The sequence below is a fragment of the Neopelma chrysocephalum genome, unplaced genomic scaffold (assembly GCF_003984885.1).
Source record: "Neopelma chrysocephalum unplaced genomic scaffold, ASM398488v2 Primary Assembly neopelma1_73b, whole genome shotgun sequence".
In the NCBI taxonomy this organism is placed as follows: Eukaryota; Metazoa; Chordata; class Aves; order Passeriformes; family Pipridae; genus Neopelma; species Neopelma chrysocephalum.
Genome location: NW_020897734.1, coordinates 5,282,492 through 5,295,240, shown reverse-complemented (window position 1 = coordinate 5,295,240; position 12,749 = coordinate 5,282,492). Strand labels below are relative to the sequence as shown.

Genomic DNA, 12,749 nt, shown 5'->3' with positions numbered 1-12,749 from the left:
AATCAGCTCTTAAAGAACAAAGGATCTCTTTTACATGGCACCCTGTGACTGTCAGAGGATTGGATTAGCAACTTGTCAATCCTCCGGTTCGTAGCACTTTTTTGATGCACTCTTGAATGCTTGGTTAGTGTGTGGAATTACATTATCTGAAAAATTAATACAAACATTAAGTGAAATCTATGTGCTATTCCCTCCTGACCTGATTATTCTAGATTATTTAACTAAGTAGCCAGCATACCCCCTAATTTAAGTGCTGAATTTCTACCACACAAAATGTTATCCTTTCTCATAAAAGAAGCCCATGAAAGAGCAAGCTCAATTTCCAATTATGCTTCTTCCATGAAATCTCTTCTATCCCCTTCAGGATAGGTTTGGGTAAAAATATAATTGCAGTGGATAAGGAAGCTTAAGAAAAGATGTAAATGAAAAATGTTATGTGTTGGCATCTGATTGATCCAGTTGAAAGGAAGAGAAGGAGAATTTGATGAGATGGTGGGGAGCTCATAGTTTGTTTCGAAGGAACCCAGCATTTTTAACCTGTACAGGGTGCTGAGCTATAATTAAGAACGGCAAGTCAGTGAAAAATCTATTTAAACTCCTGACAGCTTCTCTGCATTAGCATTTTTGACATCTACATTCACTCTGGCAAATCGCTAATGTGATTTTTTTTTCAAAATTATATTTTTATTAGCTTTCTGCATATAATAATAAAGTAAAAATGATGTTGCAGCCTGGACAGGTCTTTAACTCAGAAGCTCAGCACTTACAATGTGCTTAATTAGTTGCCTGATTATTGTTTTATTCGGAGAGAAGTTTTATAAATGTGTTTTCATCTATAAAGCATCTTTAAAGTGAAAGCAACTGTTTGATTCTGTTAGTTGGTGAAAACCATAGCAAACCCTGGATTACAAAGCACTGTGATTAATTGAAGTCAAGATACTCATCTCTGGGGTTTGTTTTGATTATTATTATTGTTGTTGTTATTATTATTATTATGATTATTATCCTTGAGATGATTGAATAACAAAACAAATGTTTGGGTGACCTTTGAATTATATAGGTCTTTCCCAGTAACAATTATTCTGCAAGGGAAGAACATGGCTCAAGCCTGGTAGCTTGGGTATAGGTATAATATTTTCAAACATATCAACAATTTTCCTCAAAGTGTGAAGAACTTGTGATAACATTTAAGTCAGATGCACTGTGAATGTGTTGGTTTTAATTTGATAGCAAAGAAATACCATCATTAATTAGAACGCTTTCAGATTAGTGTTTGTCTTGCATAATTCAACATTTGCCAAAGTTCAGGAAAGATACGCACTAAATAGAAATTATTACTTTGATAATGCTGCTACATTTCCTCTCCTTATTTTTAATATGGCTTTTTAATTTGGGTAATGAGTATATATCACTAATCATTTTGAAAGCCTATTACCAACACCAACCAATTCGTCAACTTGAGTTAATAATTTACTTTATTATAGAAATTGGAACTGGACACAGCTGTGGAGGACTGAAGGAAAAAAAGAAAAAGTCTCCTTAGCAGATAACCTATTTTCTTATGTGCATAAAATGCCCCTTTTTCTGTTGGGACTTGTTTTCCCACTGCTGGAACTCCATTGGCAGCCATTAAGCTCCTATTCGAGACACATTCTACTGCAGGGCATTTGGAAATTAAATGCTCAAGGAATTAGAAGAAGATGGTCTTCTCCCATACTTAATTTTCCCATGTATTATTAGTAGCTGCCTCTGCACTGCTAATGCCCTTCTCCCACTGTGTAGGCATGAGCTGGCAAGGTCATTTATTTTTTAACGTGTTTACTAGAAAAATGCAGTTGCATCTGAATGATTGTTTTGGGAAAAATAAAAATCTTTGGATGAGTCATAAGTGAAGAAAAAAAGGTCATTTGAGAAGATTTCAATAAGGGAAGAAATTGATAAAGAATATGGAAATGCATTCTAATTAGAATGAAAAGTTTGAAGACTGCACCCTGTAGTGAAATTAGTGTCTGCAGCAGACAATGCTCCTCATTAACAAATCGGGACCTCACTTTTATTACACTTAAACCAAGATTCTTCACTGCGTCCTGCTACTTAAAAACATGCATCAGTGACCACAACACTCACACCCGTGGTTATTCTTAACCCTCTGCATTCATGAGCAGATAGAAACTCTAAAAGAAGCCCTAGTCAAATAAGGGATGCTACAGAGATGGAGTGTATTATGCTAAAATTGACTCTTCCTTTCAATGGTGGAAGAATAATAAGGACCCTGCCTACTGAATCATGCTAAACTGCAGCATTTATTTATTTTTAGTACAGTTTTATCTAGTGACAATGCAGTCATTATAGTCTTTTGTTGTTAAGGTATGTGTATATTTCTATTTGAAAACCTTAGGATAAGAAAGACATGAACAGTAAAGCTTTTAAAATCAACCCCACCCAAACAATAACAACTCCAGTTCCCCCAAGTTCTGATATTTTGTCATTACTGTGGGTCGTTCTATGGGAAGGAGAGGAAGCAAAGCAAGTGAGCAAATACTAAGGGAAATTTAAATTAGAAGCCTTGCCTTTAATAAGATCTTGCTTTGACATTAATGCCTCTCTGCAGCTGAGGTATTGTTTGCCTTTGCAGGAGTCGTGGGCCCATTCTTCCCTCAGCTTCTGCACCCTGTGCTCCCCTCCCATCATGCCCAAACCCTGGCAATGAGTCAGCCTCAGCAAGGCCAACACCATGTCCCTGGAAATGGAGAGCTGCTCACAGAAAATGCCGACAGCCCAGGTGAGCCTGGAACTAAATATAGACCAAACCCGACGTGTTCCAAGTCAATGAAATGCCTTTTCAGATTTCCCAGTGGAATATTCCACCCAAAATCAACTATTTGCACACGGAGAGTTTTAACGGATTTCCATTTCCTGATGGAAACGAATTTCCCTGAAATATGGTAAGTGGCATTTTGTTGCTGTGTACAGCCCACATGCTTAGAAAGCAGAAGCTGCAGCTCCAGCAGCTGAACCAGCCCCATCTGTGCCAGTGGCTGCCCCTGCCCTCAGCTCACCCGCCTGTCCCTGCACCAGGGCTGGATGGGCATCCCTGCTGGCCCCACTGTGCCAGGAGCCAGGAGCTGCTCTGCCAGGAACCTCTCCTGAGCTCTCCCCAGCAGCTCCTCTTGCTGCTCCAGCCTGTAGCAGCAGTGCTGGGTACCCAGGCTGAACCCTTAGGGAGACCATAGAGCCCCTCCCAGTACCTTAAGGGGCTACAGGACAGCTGGAGATGGACTTTTTACAAGGACCTCGAGTGACAGGATGAGGGGTAATGACCCCCCTTGGGAGGTCATACAAGGGGTGACCCTCTTTAAACTGAAAGAGAGGAGGTTTAGATTAGATATTAGGCAGATATTCTTCCCTGTGAGGGTGATGAGGCTTTGGCACTGGTTTCCCAGAGAAGCTGTGGATGCCCCACCCCTGGAAGTGTTCAAGGACCGGTTGGAGAGGGCTTTGAGCAACCTGGCTTGGTGGAAAGTGTCCCTGCCCTTGGCAGGGGGGTTGGAACTAGGTGATCTCCCTTCCAATCTGAACCATTCTAAGATTCTGTGTTTGAGCAGGGCTCTGGTGCTGGCAGGAGGATGATTTCCCCAAAGCACCGGTGTCTCAGCCCACCTGCAGCTTGCAGTGAGCACAACATGTCTCTAACAGAGATAAAACCTGACTAGCATAGCAAGAGAAGACTACTTTTATTTACTTCTTTAGTCTTGTGAAAGAAAAGGGGGGTGAGGGTGTAGATAAAGGTAATAAACACCTCCAAGCTGTGGCAAGGTTTGAAGTGATTCTGCTGTTTATGGTTTCCTTTGGCTACAAGTAATTCTGTGTCTGTTAAATAGCCAGCAGCACCTTCATACAGATAGGACTGAATCCCAGCACAGAGCTGAAGCCACGGGCAGGAGGATGACAAAGGGGAGGCACACTGGGTACAAGGCAGGCATCCATCTTAAATTAGCTTGACTTGTCTGCTGGTTTATGGGCCTTGTTCTCCTCGCTCGCACACTTGTATTCCACTGGTGTCGGTACAGCAACTTCAGTGAAGTCCTCCTGTGTAAGAGCACTTCAGACCCTCCAGACACAGAACAGTGAGGCTTTTCATGCCGTGCAGAGCCTGACTTTGCTCACACACACACCCTTACACCCCCTCAGCCTCACAGCTCTCAGGTTTATTCTCTGCTCTCCAACGTTCTTGCTCTGCAGCGCTGCTGAGCCATTTCAGTAAACGTATTTTGTAAAAAACCTTATTTTTGTTACCTGCTTTCTCAAAGTTGCCACAGGAGCTCAGCTAGCTGAAGTGACCCTTTGGGATCCCTGCCACCACAAAAGCAGCATGGGCTGGCAGAAGCAGGGCTGGGCAGGGCTTGGGGGTGTGCCTGCACGGTGGGGATGGAGCTGGGGTGGGGATGCTGCAGAGCTGCAGCTAATTACAGTCAAAAATCATAAGTTTAGACAACTCTAATGTTTGCAGCTGGAAAGACTTAAAAGCTATTTGCCTCTAATCTCCCTCTGACAATCAATGAATTGAACAGTAAATGTTATTAGACTAATTTACTGTTCATCAAGAGTAAGAAATGAATAGAATAATTTACTATTCATACATCCAACTGTGTGACGTGTACAGATCAGTTTGAAAGAAAAAGCAACATTAAGGTTCCACTTCTCCTCCCATACCTTTTTTAATTCCAATTTATCTCCATTCTCATCCCTAAAGCTGCTCTGGCTTTGCCCCAGTGGCAGAACGACCACATCTGTTTGGGTACACATCTGCTTTGGTATGTAGAGTAAATTGCTACTTACCTAACAATCTCAGTGTTTTCTACTGAGGGAAGCAGCCAAAAACCACAGTAAGGGAAGCCCCTGCTAATTTACACTCTTCTCTGTGAGAGGCATTTACCTCCAGTTTTTAGGTTGCTCCCGTGAGGATGCTACAGTTGTGTGGCATCTTGAGCACCTCGTCTTTCTGCCGCAGCTATCCCAGTTATTTGGGAGTTTGGAGCATCCAAGGAATAAATTGGATTAATTGCCCTTTCTATGCCAAAACTGGGATAGTTTTAGGCATTTAGAAATGCAGGAAAACGTGCATTTCTTATGGAACCTGGCAATATTCATGTGTGGAAAAAAACCAACCCAACAGGCCTACAGCCTCTCCAGTCAAATAGTCTCTGAATATTTTAGATATTAAAGAATATGAGAGCATACCAATCACCTTCTGGATGCCACAGACCTGAACATAAAAAAGCACATTGAAAAGTGTGGTCTAAAATGACTAGAATTGAAGTTCTCAGTGGGGTTGATGTTACCTCCTGGCATAGATGCCCTTCCAACCCTCAGTGATGGTTTCTGGGCTCAAAGCTCTGGGCTTCCTGGTGATGGTAGGAGCAGCCCTGGTGACCTCACCTCCAAACCCAGCACAAGATTGTTGCCCTCCCTATTGATTCTCGCTGGCTAAATTAATTTTTTTCTGCAGGTTGCACCAAACAGAAGTAGTTCTTTAGCTCAGAGGAAATAGCTGGTAAGGGCACACAGTCAACTTCTCACTTCAGCTGTATAGTTTTTCCAGCACCTCAAGAGATCCCACAGTCCTTGTTTTGGTAAACAAAATGCCACCTACCATCTGCCATCTCCCATTGCCTCTGTCAGGAAGTGCAGATTGGAGAATACTTCCAAGTGGAAGATTCTCAGCAGTCTCTGCACTTCAACACTACCCTTTTATGTAATTTTAAAGGTCTGTCCACAAGCTCTGAAGTGCTGGTGTTGAAAAGAAAATCTGACAGAGCCAAAGGTTCAGCCTTGAATGTTTAGGATTGCTTTTCCTTTTAAAACTATTTACAAAATGAACAACACAGCAGAAAGTACAGTTTTGTCTTTTTTTCCTGTTCCTGAGCATACTTCTTCCCAGGATCTGACAGCTGGGCTCATTTTTGTCCTCCTCACACGCTAGCACCAGTAAGAGAGATCCCACCAGCCAAATGCCACTTCAAGTCTCCCATGAAACTCCCTCCTCAAAATGTCTCCTTTCATGTATATGAAATGCAAGAAGAGCTCAGCAAAGCTTCCCAGCATGAAAGGTTCCCTCCCCAGGTGTCACCTATGATGATGAGCCCCAGAGCCAGTGATGCTCCAGTGGAATCTTCCAGTTACTGTGACAAGCAAAAGGGATTCAGTACTTTCTCTGGAACATGCCAAAATAATTTCAGGGTCACCTGGGGCCACGTGTCTTGCAGGACTATTCACCCTGCTGACCCCCATGCAGATGAGTTGGAGACTGTGAGCCAGGTGAGATAATTTGTGGAGCAGTTTTAGCTGGTGGCAGCACAGTCATTATGGGAGGGCCATTACTGTTACAGCACTAGCACGAAGCTGTGCCAAAGGCTGGCTGTGCTCATATAAATGGTTCATGGAGTAACATAGGGGTTATTATTAGCTTGTGCTGGGTGTGGGGAAGACACCTGAGAAAAGATGCCCCTGCCCGGGTGGGAGCACAGCCCTTGGCAGCAGAGACACGGGGGCCGGGCACAGCTCCTGCCCTGGAAGGCAGCAGTGTTGGGGCAGAGCTGACGGCTGGCTGAGCTGCAGCCAGCTCTGATGTCTGTGCTAGGCAATGTTTGAAAAATAGAATCAACACATCAAATGATCTGTCATGTAACTTTTCCATGTCAAGGAAAATAGCCCAAGGCTCTTCTTCCCACATTTGCTGCTACAACAGCCAGACAACCTGGCCTCTAAATTTATTCTGCTCTTTAATCAGGCAAAATCCCTGTGATCTCTGAGGTTGGGCTTCACGGTTTTGGAAAGAGATTATACGGTTTACTAGAGGGAAGGTGCTTGCCCAGTGTTCTTGAGGTCTGTGGTCACCACAAGTCACGCACATTGTGCACAGCCTTGCTGAAAAGGTGATGCTCTCATTTGCCCAGCCCTGTCTGTGCAATAAACATCCAGCGTAGCTTCAGAGCCATTTCTCATGCTATGTTTCCTTCTGTATACACAAAACCAGATGCTATCCAGCACCCAGATGACTTCGAGTGCTGCTTTCATCCTGTGCTAGTTTCTTCTGTATTAATTTTTTTCCATGTTCCTTGTGCTGTCGTTTATTTTAGCTTTCCCCACAACTATGTTGCCCCAAGAAAAGCTGGTCCTCCACAGCCCGAGCACAGTGAGACTACACAGGAGGCAAGGTCACTACTACTATTGATTTTTTGTTCCCCAGTTTAGGGCACAAATAGAATTTCAAGTGGCCAGAGTGAGATTTCCCCTTCATGCACTCATCATGCTTCCCTTTCAGCCTCAAGTAGCTATTTCACAGGTTTCTTTATACTTGGGGTATTGTGAGATGCCAGTTTTGCCTTTTCGGAAGGAACACCAACCTAAACATGTGTTCAGCTGTCACAGACTCCAGCCACTGACAGCTCCAGGTGGAGCAGGACCATCACAGTGCTCATGAAAGTCTCCATTTCAGGTTCTGAGGACTCCGACTAATTCAGAGTTCTAAAATGAACACAGTTTGCAGGAGAGAAAGGACATAAAACTAGATCTGAGCCAGGGTTTAAAAGCAAACAAAGCCTAAACAGTCTTTTTGGCCGACATGCAATTTTTCTGGCAGGCAGTATGGTTTTCTTGTATATGTAATAAACCTCAGTAATCAGCATTGCTTTGAGCTGCCACAACCCCCTCTGTCCCGTGGTGCAACCCTGGTCGCTCTCACTGATGTGTGCTATTTCTGAACTAAAGCATAAGGTTTATCATCCCTGCTGTTCTACCCTGCAAGCGAGAGTTAAAAAAAAGGTCGACTACTGTGTGCAGGCAGCATCAAATTACTGTAAAACAAGTGAGAAACTGCAGAGATATATGGGGAATCTCAGCATCTTTGGTTCTCTTTCAGGTTTTTGTTATAAATGGGTTGCAAACTGTTGCATTCCTAGCAGAAACATGAGCCATCAACTCGCACATCCTTTCCAAATTAGTAAACAGTATGGATTTGCAAATGAAACCATTGTGTACCCGGACATGCCGTGACACCCCTGGCATGCTTTGTCTGAGCTATCTAATGAACAGTTTGGTGTTATAAACTGGCTTCCAGACTGTCTTTGGATTTGTTTGATAAAAAAGATGATAGAAGATGTGCACAGCTACATGTCACACACAGCTCTGGGCTCGGCATATGAAAGGAACTGGGCACTTCTTCATCACTCCTTTTAGTCTCCCAAAACTGAGTGGGAGTTACTCAAAACCTGACTGCCCTAACACCAACCTGCACACACTGCTGGGCAATGCTGCCTTTGTCTGCACTGGCCAGCTGCTCAGGCAGCACAAGGCCAGTGCCAGTCCTTTCCCTGCCAGAGAGAACATGGGACATTATCTTTCCAAGCTGAAAGTGAGCCACTCAATGGATCTGCATCTGCGAATCACAACACACCTTTCATCCATCTGTCCAAACGTGTGCACCTGACTGCTTCTGCATCCCAGGATACAATGCTCAGCATCACACCTGTAACTGACTGTGCAGCTGCATCACTTGGGGTTTGGGTTGTTTTTAATTACTTCCTCTGAAATTCAGGTGGGGATGGCAGCAGGAGATGCAGCCCACTGGCTCCATCTCCTCATTGAAGATGCAAAGGGTAATGGGGAGCTGGCACCCTAAAGCCAAGGCGAGGTGGGAAGCGTGACTGTGGTAAGTAATTTGCTGTAGGAGTAAAGGAAAGAGTAGGAGCATGGACTTCTAATGGCAGGTGAGCTGAGGAAGCTAAGAAGTGATGGCTAAATGCACATGCTGTTAACCTGCACCTTCTCAGACCAGCTGACAGCCTGGCACAGTCCCCATGCTGATGTTTGTGGTGCCATGAGGTGCTCAAAGTTCCAAGAATGTCTCAATGTAACCCCATGGGTCCTGCCAGTCATGATCCATGGAAATCACAGTGTCACCTGCTCCCAGGCTGATGGCCATGCCATGGGATCAGCCCATGCAGGAGCAGCAGGCTTCTCCCAGCAGGGCCCAGTGGCAAACTGCAAAAGCTCTTACTATACTGAGAAAGAAGCTAATTTCTTACCAATTATTTGTCAAACAACATGTAATTAAATAGCACAGAACTGTCTGTAATGCATCTTTGGGTCTTTACTTTTTTTTTCCCCACTGTTTGTGACACACTCCTACAGCACTTCAAGGCTACTGCTGCAGAGCAGTGGAGGAATAGAGTTATAATTGAAGAATTAACAAGTGATGTCATAAAACAATGTACTTAAAATAAAATGCATAATTAAAATAAGTGAACCAAAAAAATAAAAGATGTAACAGCATACACACACAAATGTTGACAGTAAGTCTCATGTAGGAACTGAAATATGTAATTTAAAGGGAAAATATAGCACCATGGTGGTTAAATAAAATTGTGGCAAACTTCTCGGTGATTTGCCAAAAAAAATATAATAACGTTGTAAAAGAAGTATTCTCTGAATTTAACAAGTTTGGACCATAAAACAGTCCTTTGGTGGCTCCCTGTGTCATTACTTGCTACCAAGGCACTGCACTGATGGGCTCAGTGGGATCGCTGGATTCAGCGATAGATCAGTAAGCAGGAAAGCAGAGTTCCCACCAGATTTCCTGCCTGGAGAGTTGTTAGGATCCGTGCTAGTTCTTTAAAGAGCAGAACTGTGTACAATACTGCACTCAAAAAGACCCCGTTAGGAATATAATCTTCTGCTACAAATGAGATGGTTGGGGGAAAAAACCACAGGAAAGCCAAAAGGAAAAAAATAAACAACAACAAACAAGACTGCTTGACTTCAGTTCATTGTAAAAATGCAATTTTTGAGGAGCTTTGCATGCTGCCTGTATCTCTGCTCTTGGGAAGGCCAGAGAGGGGGGAACCCCTGGCTGCCACCTCCTCCTCCAGGCCAGGCTCCAGGCTGCTCATCCTGGATTCACCCCATCTGGCTGTCACTGCTGTGGGGCACCCAGCATGGAGCTGGAGGGTGCCAGGAGGTGCCCATACCTGTTCATTCACAGCATGTAAAGTCCTCTACTCCAGTTTCTCTGCTTTCTTTCAGCACATTTATTTTTTTTAAACTCAAGACACTAGAAAAGATTTTAAAGCATGAGGCAGACGTGCTTTCCAAGAATAATTGCTCTTTGGCTGATGCACGGGAGCTCTGCTCATGCATTTCTGGGAGATGCCTGCAGACTGCTAACTGCTCTGGAAGCCTTTCAGCCTTTGCTGCCTGCAAATGGCATTATTATTCACTAATAGCCTTGGCTCACCATGTTGTCTTTTGGTTAGTTAGCAGCTATTCTGCAAGTCAGAGACAGGGAAAGAGGAACATATGTTTAAGCAGTAGCCAACTTCTGACCTGTAAAAAATAAAAAATCCTGGAAGGTTTTCTCAGAGCAATCCCCACCATTAGCTGGGGAGTGATTAGGAGGGAACGTGTCAGCACTGGGAGGGGTTGTCCACCCCACCTCCCACGAAACAGCTGCTGTTTCTCAGGCAGGTTTCTGGAGAGGAGAATGCAGAGGATGCTCGTGCTGTCTCGCTAACCCTAAGACAGCTGCTGCCACAGGGTCACGGAGCAGGAGGTACAAGGGTTTCATGGGGGTAGAAAGAGAGAAAACTTGATATGGTGCCTGACCCTGAATATCTATGGTGCAGCTTTTCCAGATCTAGATGGCTTTTCAGTGCATCTACATGACAAATATTCATATACCTCATTAAAAGTCAGGAGGACTTAATAATAAAATTTTTTCTGCTTTGTTTTTTTCCTAAAGGTTCAGGATTGTGTTTGTTTCATTTTGTTTCTCCAAGGTTTCTTGCTCACTTGCTCATTTCTTTTTGGATATTGTAGGATTCTGTTATTTACTGCTCAAGCAATCCCAAGAACTGCTCTACTGACATTTCACGGTATTTAGTATTGACCAAACACTACATGATAAATCTTCATAATACTCCAGAGAGACCATCAAGGGAGCAGTTACAAATGTATACATTGCAGTGCGTTGTGTTCTGGGTTAAATGAAATATAAAATCACATTGCCAGCCTGGGTACTAATGTCTCTATCAGTATTCCATCACACCCCAGGTGCAGGTATGGTGGTTGCCATTAAGACATCAACATTTGTCGATCGCTGCAGATGGTAACTGATGGATCACTCTTTCCCTCAGCACGTGGGGATAGGAATGGGAACTGCAGTAACATCAGTATCTCCCCCCATCCACTGCTCAAACCTCATGAGGAGTGTTGAGAATCTTGACAGACAGATGGATGGACAGAGCAGCACAGAGAGGGCCATGCAGCCATTCAGCATGGTCACCCACTGCCCTCCTACGTGCTAAGCTTTCTGCTCTGGGAGCAGAGCAATTTCAAGCTCTCAGAAAGTTTGGGATTAGTTTTGAGTTGTGGTTAATTTATAGCCAAGTTGATTTCACTATCATTAGCTTTTGTACGTTCAAACACGGTTTAATTTTCTTTGGAAGATGCAGACGTGTGTACAGCTAGATAATGCCCTGTTTATTTTACTGACTAATTCATCACTTGAAGTGCAGGGCTATAGGTTGAGAGACCAAGACTTATGCACAGTCCCATACCCCTAAATCAGGCCAATAAAAGTTAAATTCACACTGTTTGCAAGCACTTTATGCAGATGGAAAATGTCACCTTGTCTGAAATACTTTATGGTGCGATGTTGAAGCAAAAAGAAATCCCACAGTGAGAGATTAAAAAGCTTCACTAATGCTTAGCTGGGAGGCACACGGCTCTGCGCCGCCTCCTCCCTGTGCAGTGGGAAGGCTTTGCTGGGTAGCAGTGTCTGGCTGTTGCTCTGGCTGTGCACAGAACAGTTCCACGAGCTCCAGTGCACCCTCCTGGGCATCACTCAACCCAGTCTGGAGCAGTGCTGAGCAGGGTGGCCACAGGGGACATGGTCAGCCCCACCAATGAGGAGCTTGTTGGGCAAAGCTGCCAGGGCTGTTGCTTCAGCTCAGGCTCGTCTCACTCTGTGGCTTTAGTTGTGGGACAAGGGTTTGGAGAATACTCCTAAGTGGATGGTTATGCCATATATATTTTACCACTTTGTATCAAGGGTGTTCAAGCCACCTCTGTGCTGTCTCCTGCTACCCAAGATAGAACCAGGTGCTACAACCCTGGTGGGAAGCTAACATTTTTAAAAGCAGCTTATAAATTGCAGAAAGCACATGCTAACTTGGCTGACAGGCCACTGCAGAATGAACACAGCCACAGCTATAGCCCATGCAGCAAGCACCGGGCTGCCCAAGGGCTACCCCAGCTCAAGAGAAGCCCTGCTGTGACCTCAGGTCCACAGGACCCAGGGATGTACAGAGCCCTGCTCCCTGCTGCCAGCCCTGCACCGGGCAAGTACGAAGTCACTGGAAAAGAGCATTCCCGGACCTGTGAGCTGTGCAGAGTCACACTTACTGAAGCAAAACCAGCAGCCTCAAAAGCCCGATTCCCAAGCGGGAGAGACATAAATCGTGGGTGGAGCTGTCACCTCACCATCCGCCCGTGTCGTTTCTCACGGCCGCCAAAGCAGGAGCAAGAGTGATTCCCTCTGCAAACTTCCCAGAGCTGCTCTGAAACCCTTCATCCCCCTCCCCACCAAAAGGCAGGGGGATCGCCTGGCTCCCTGTGCTCCGGCGGCACGGCTGACTGTAGGCAGAGCATTAAATGCTCTGAAAGCGTTTTTACAGTGGGGAAGTGGAGCC

The 12,749-nt window shown here is 44.6% G+C and overlaps 1 long non-coding RNA gene across 1 annotated transcript in view; it reads right to left on the bottom strand.

Moving 5' to 3' along the window:
• The window catches only part of LOC113969490, a 29,587-nt gene that overhangs the window by 4,958 nt on the left and 11,880 nt on the right, over window positions 1-12,749 (bottom strand). The gene's annotated exons all lie outside the window — the stretch shown is intronic.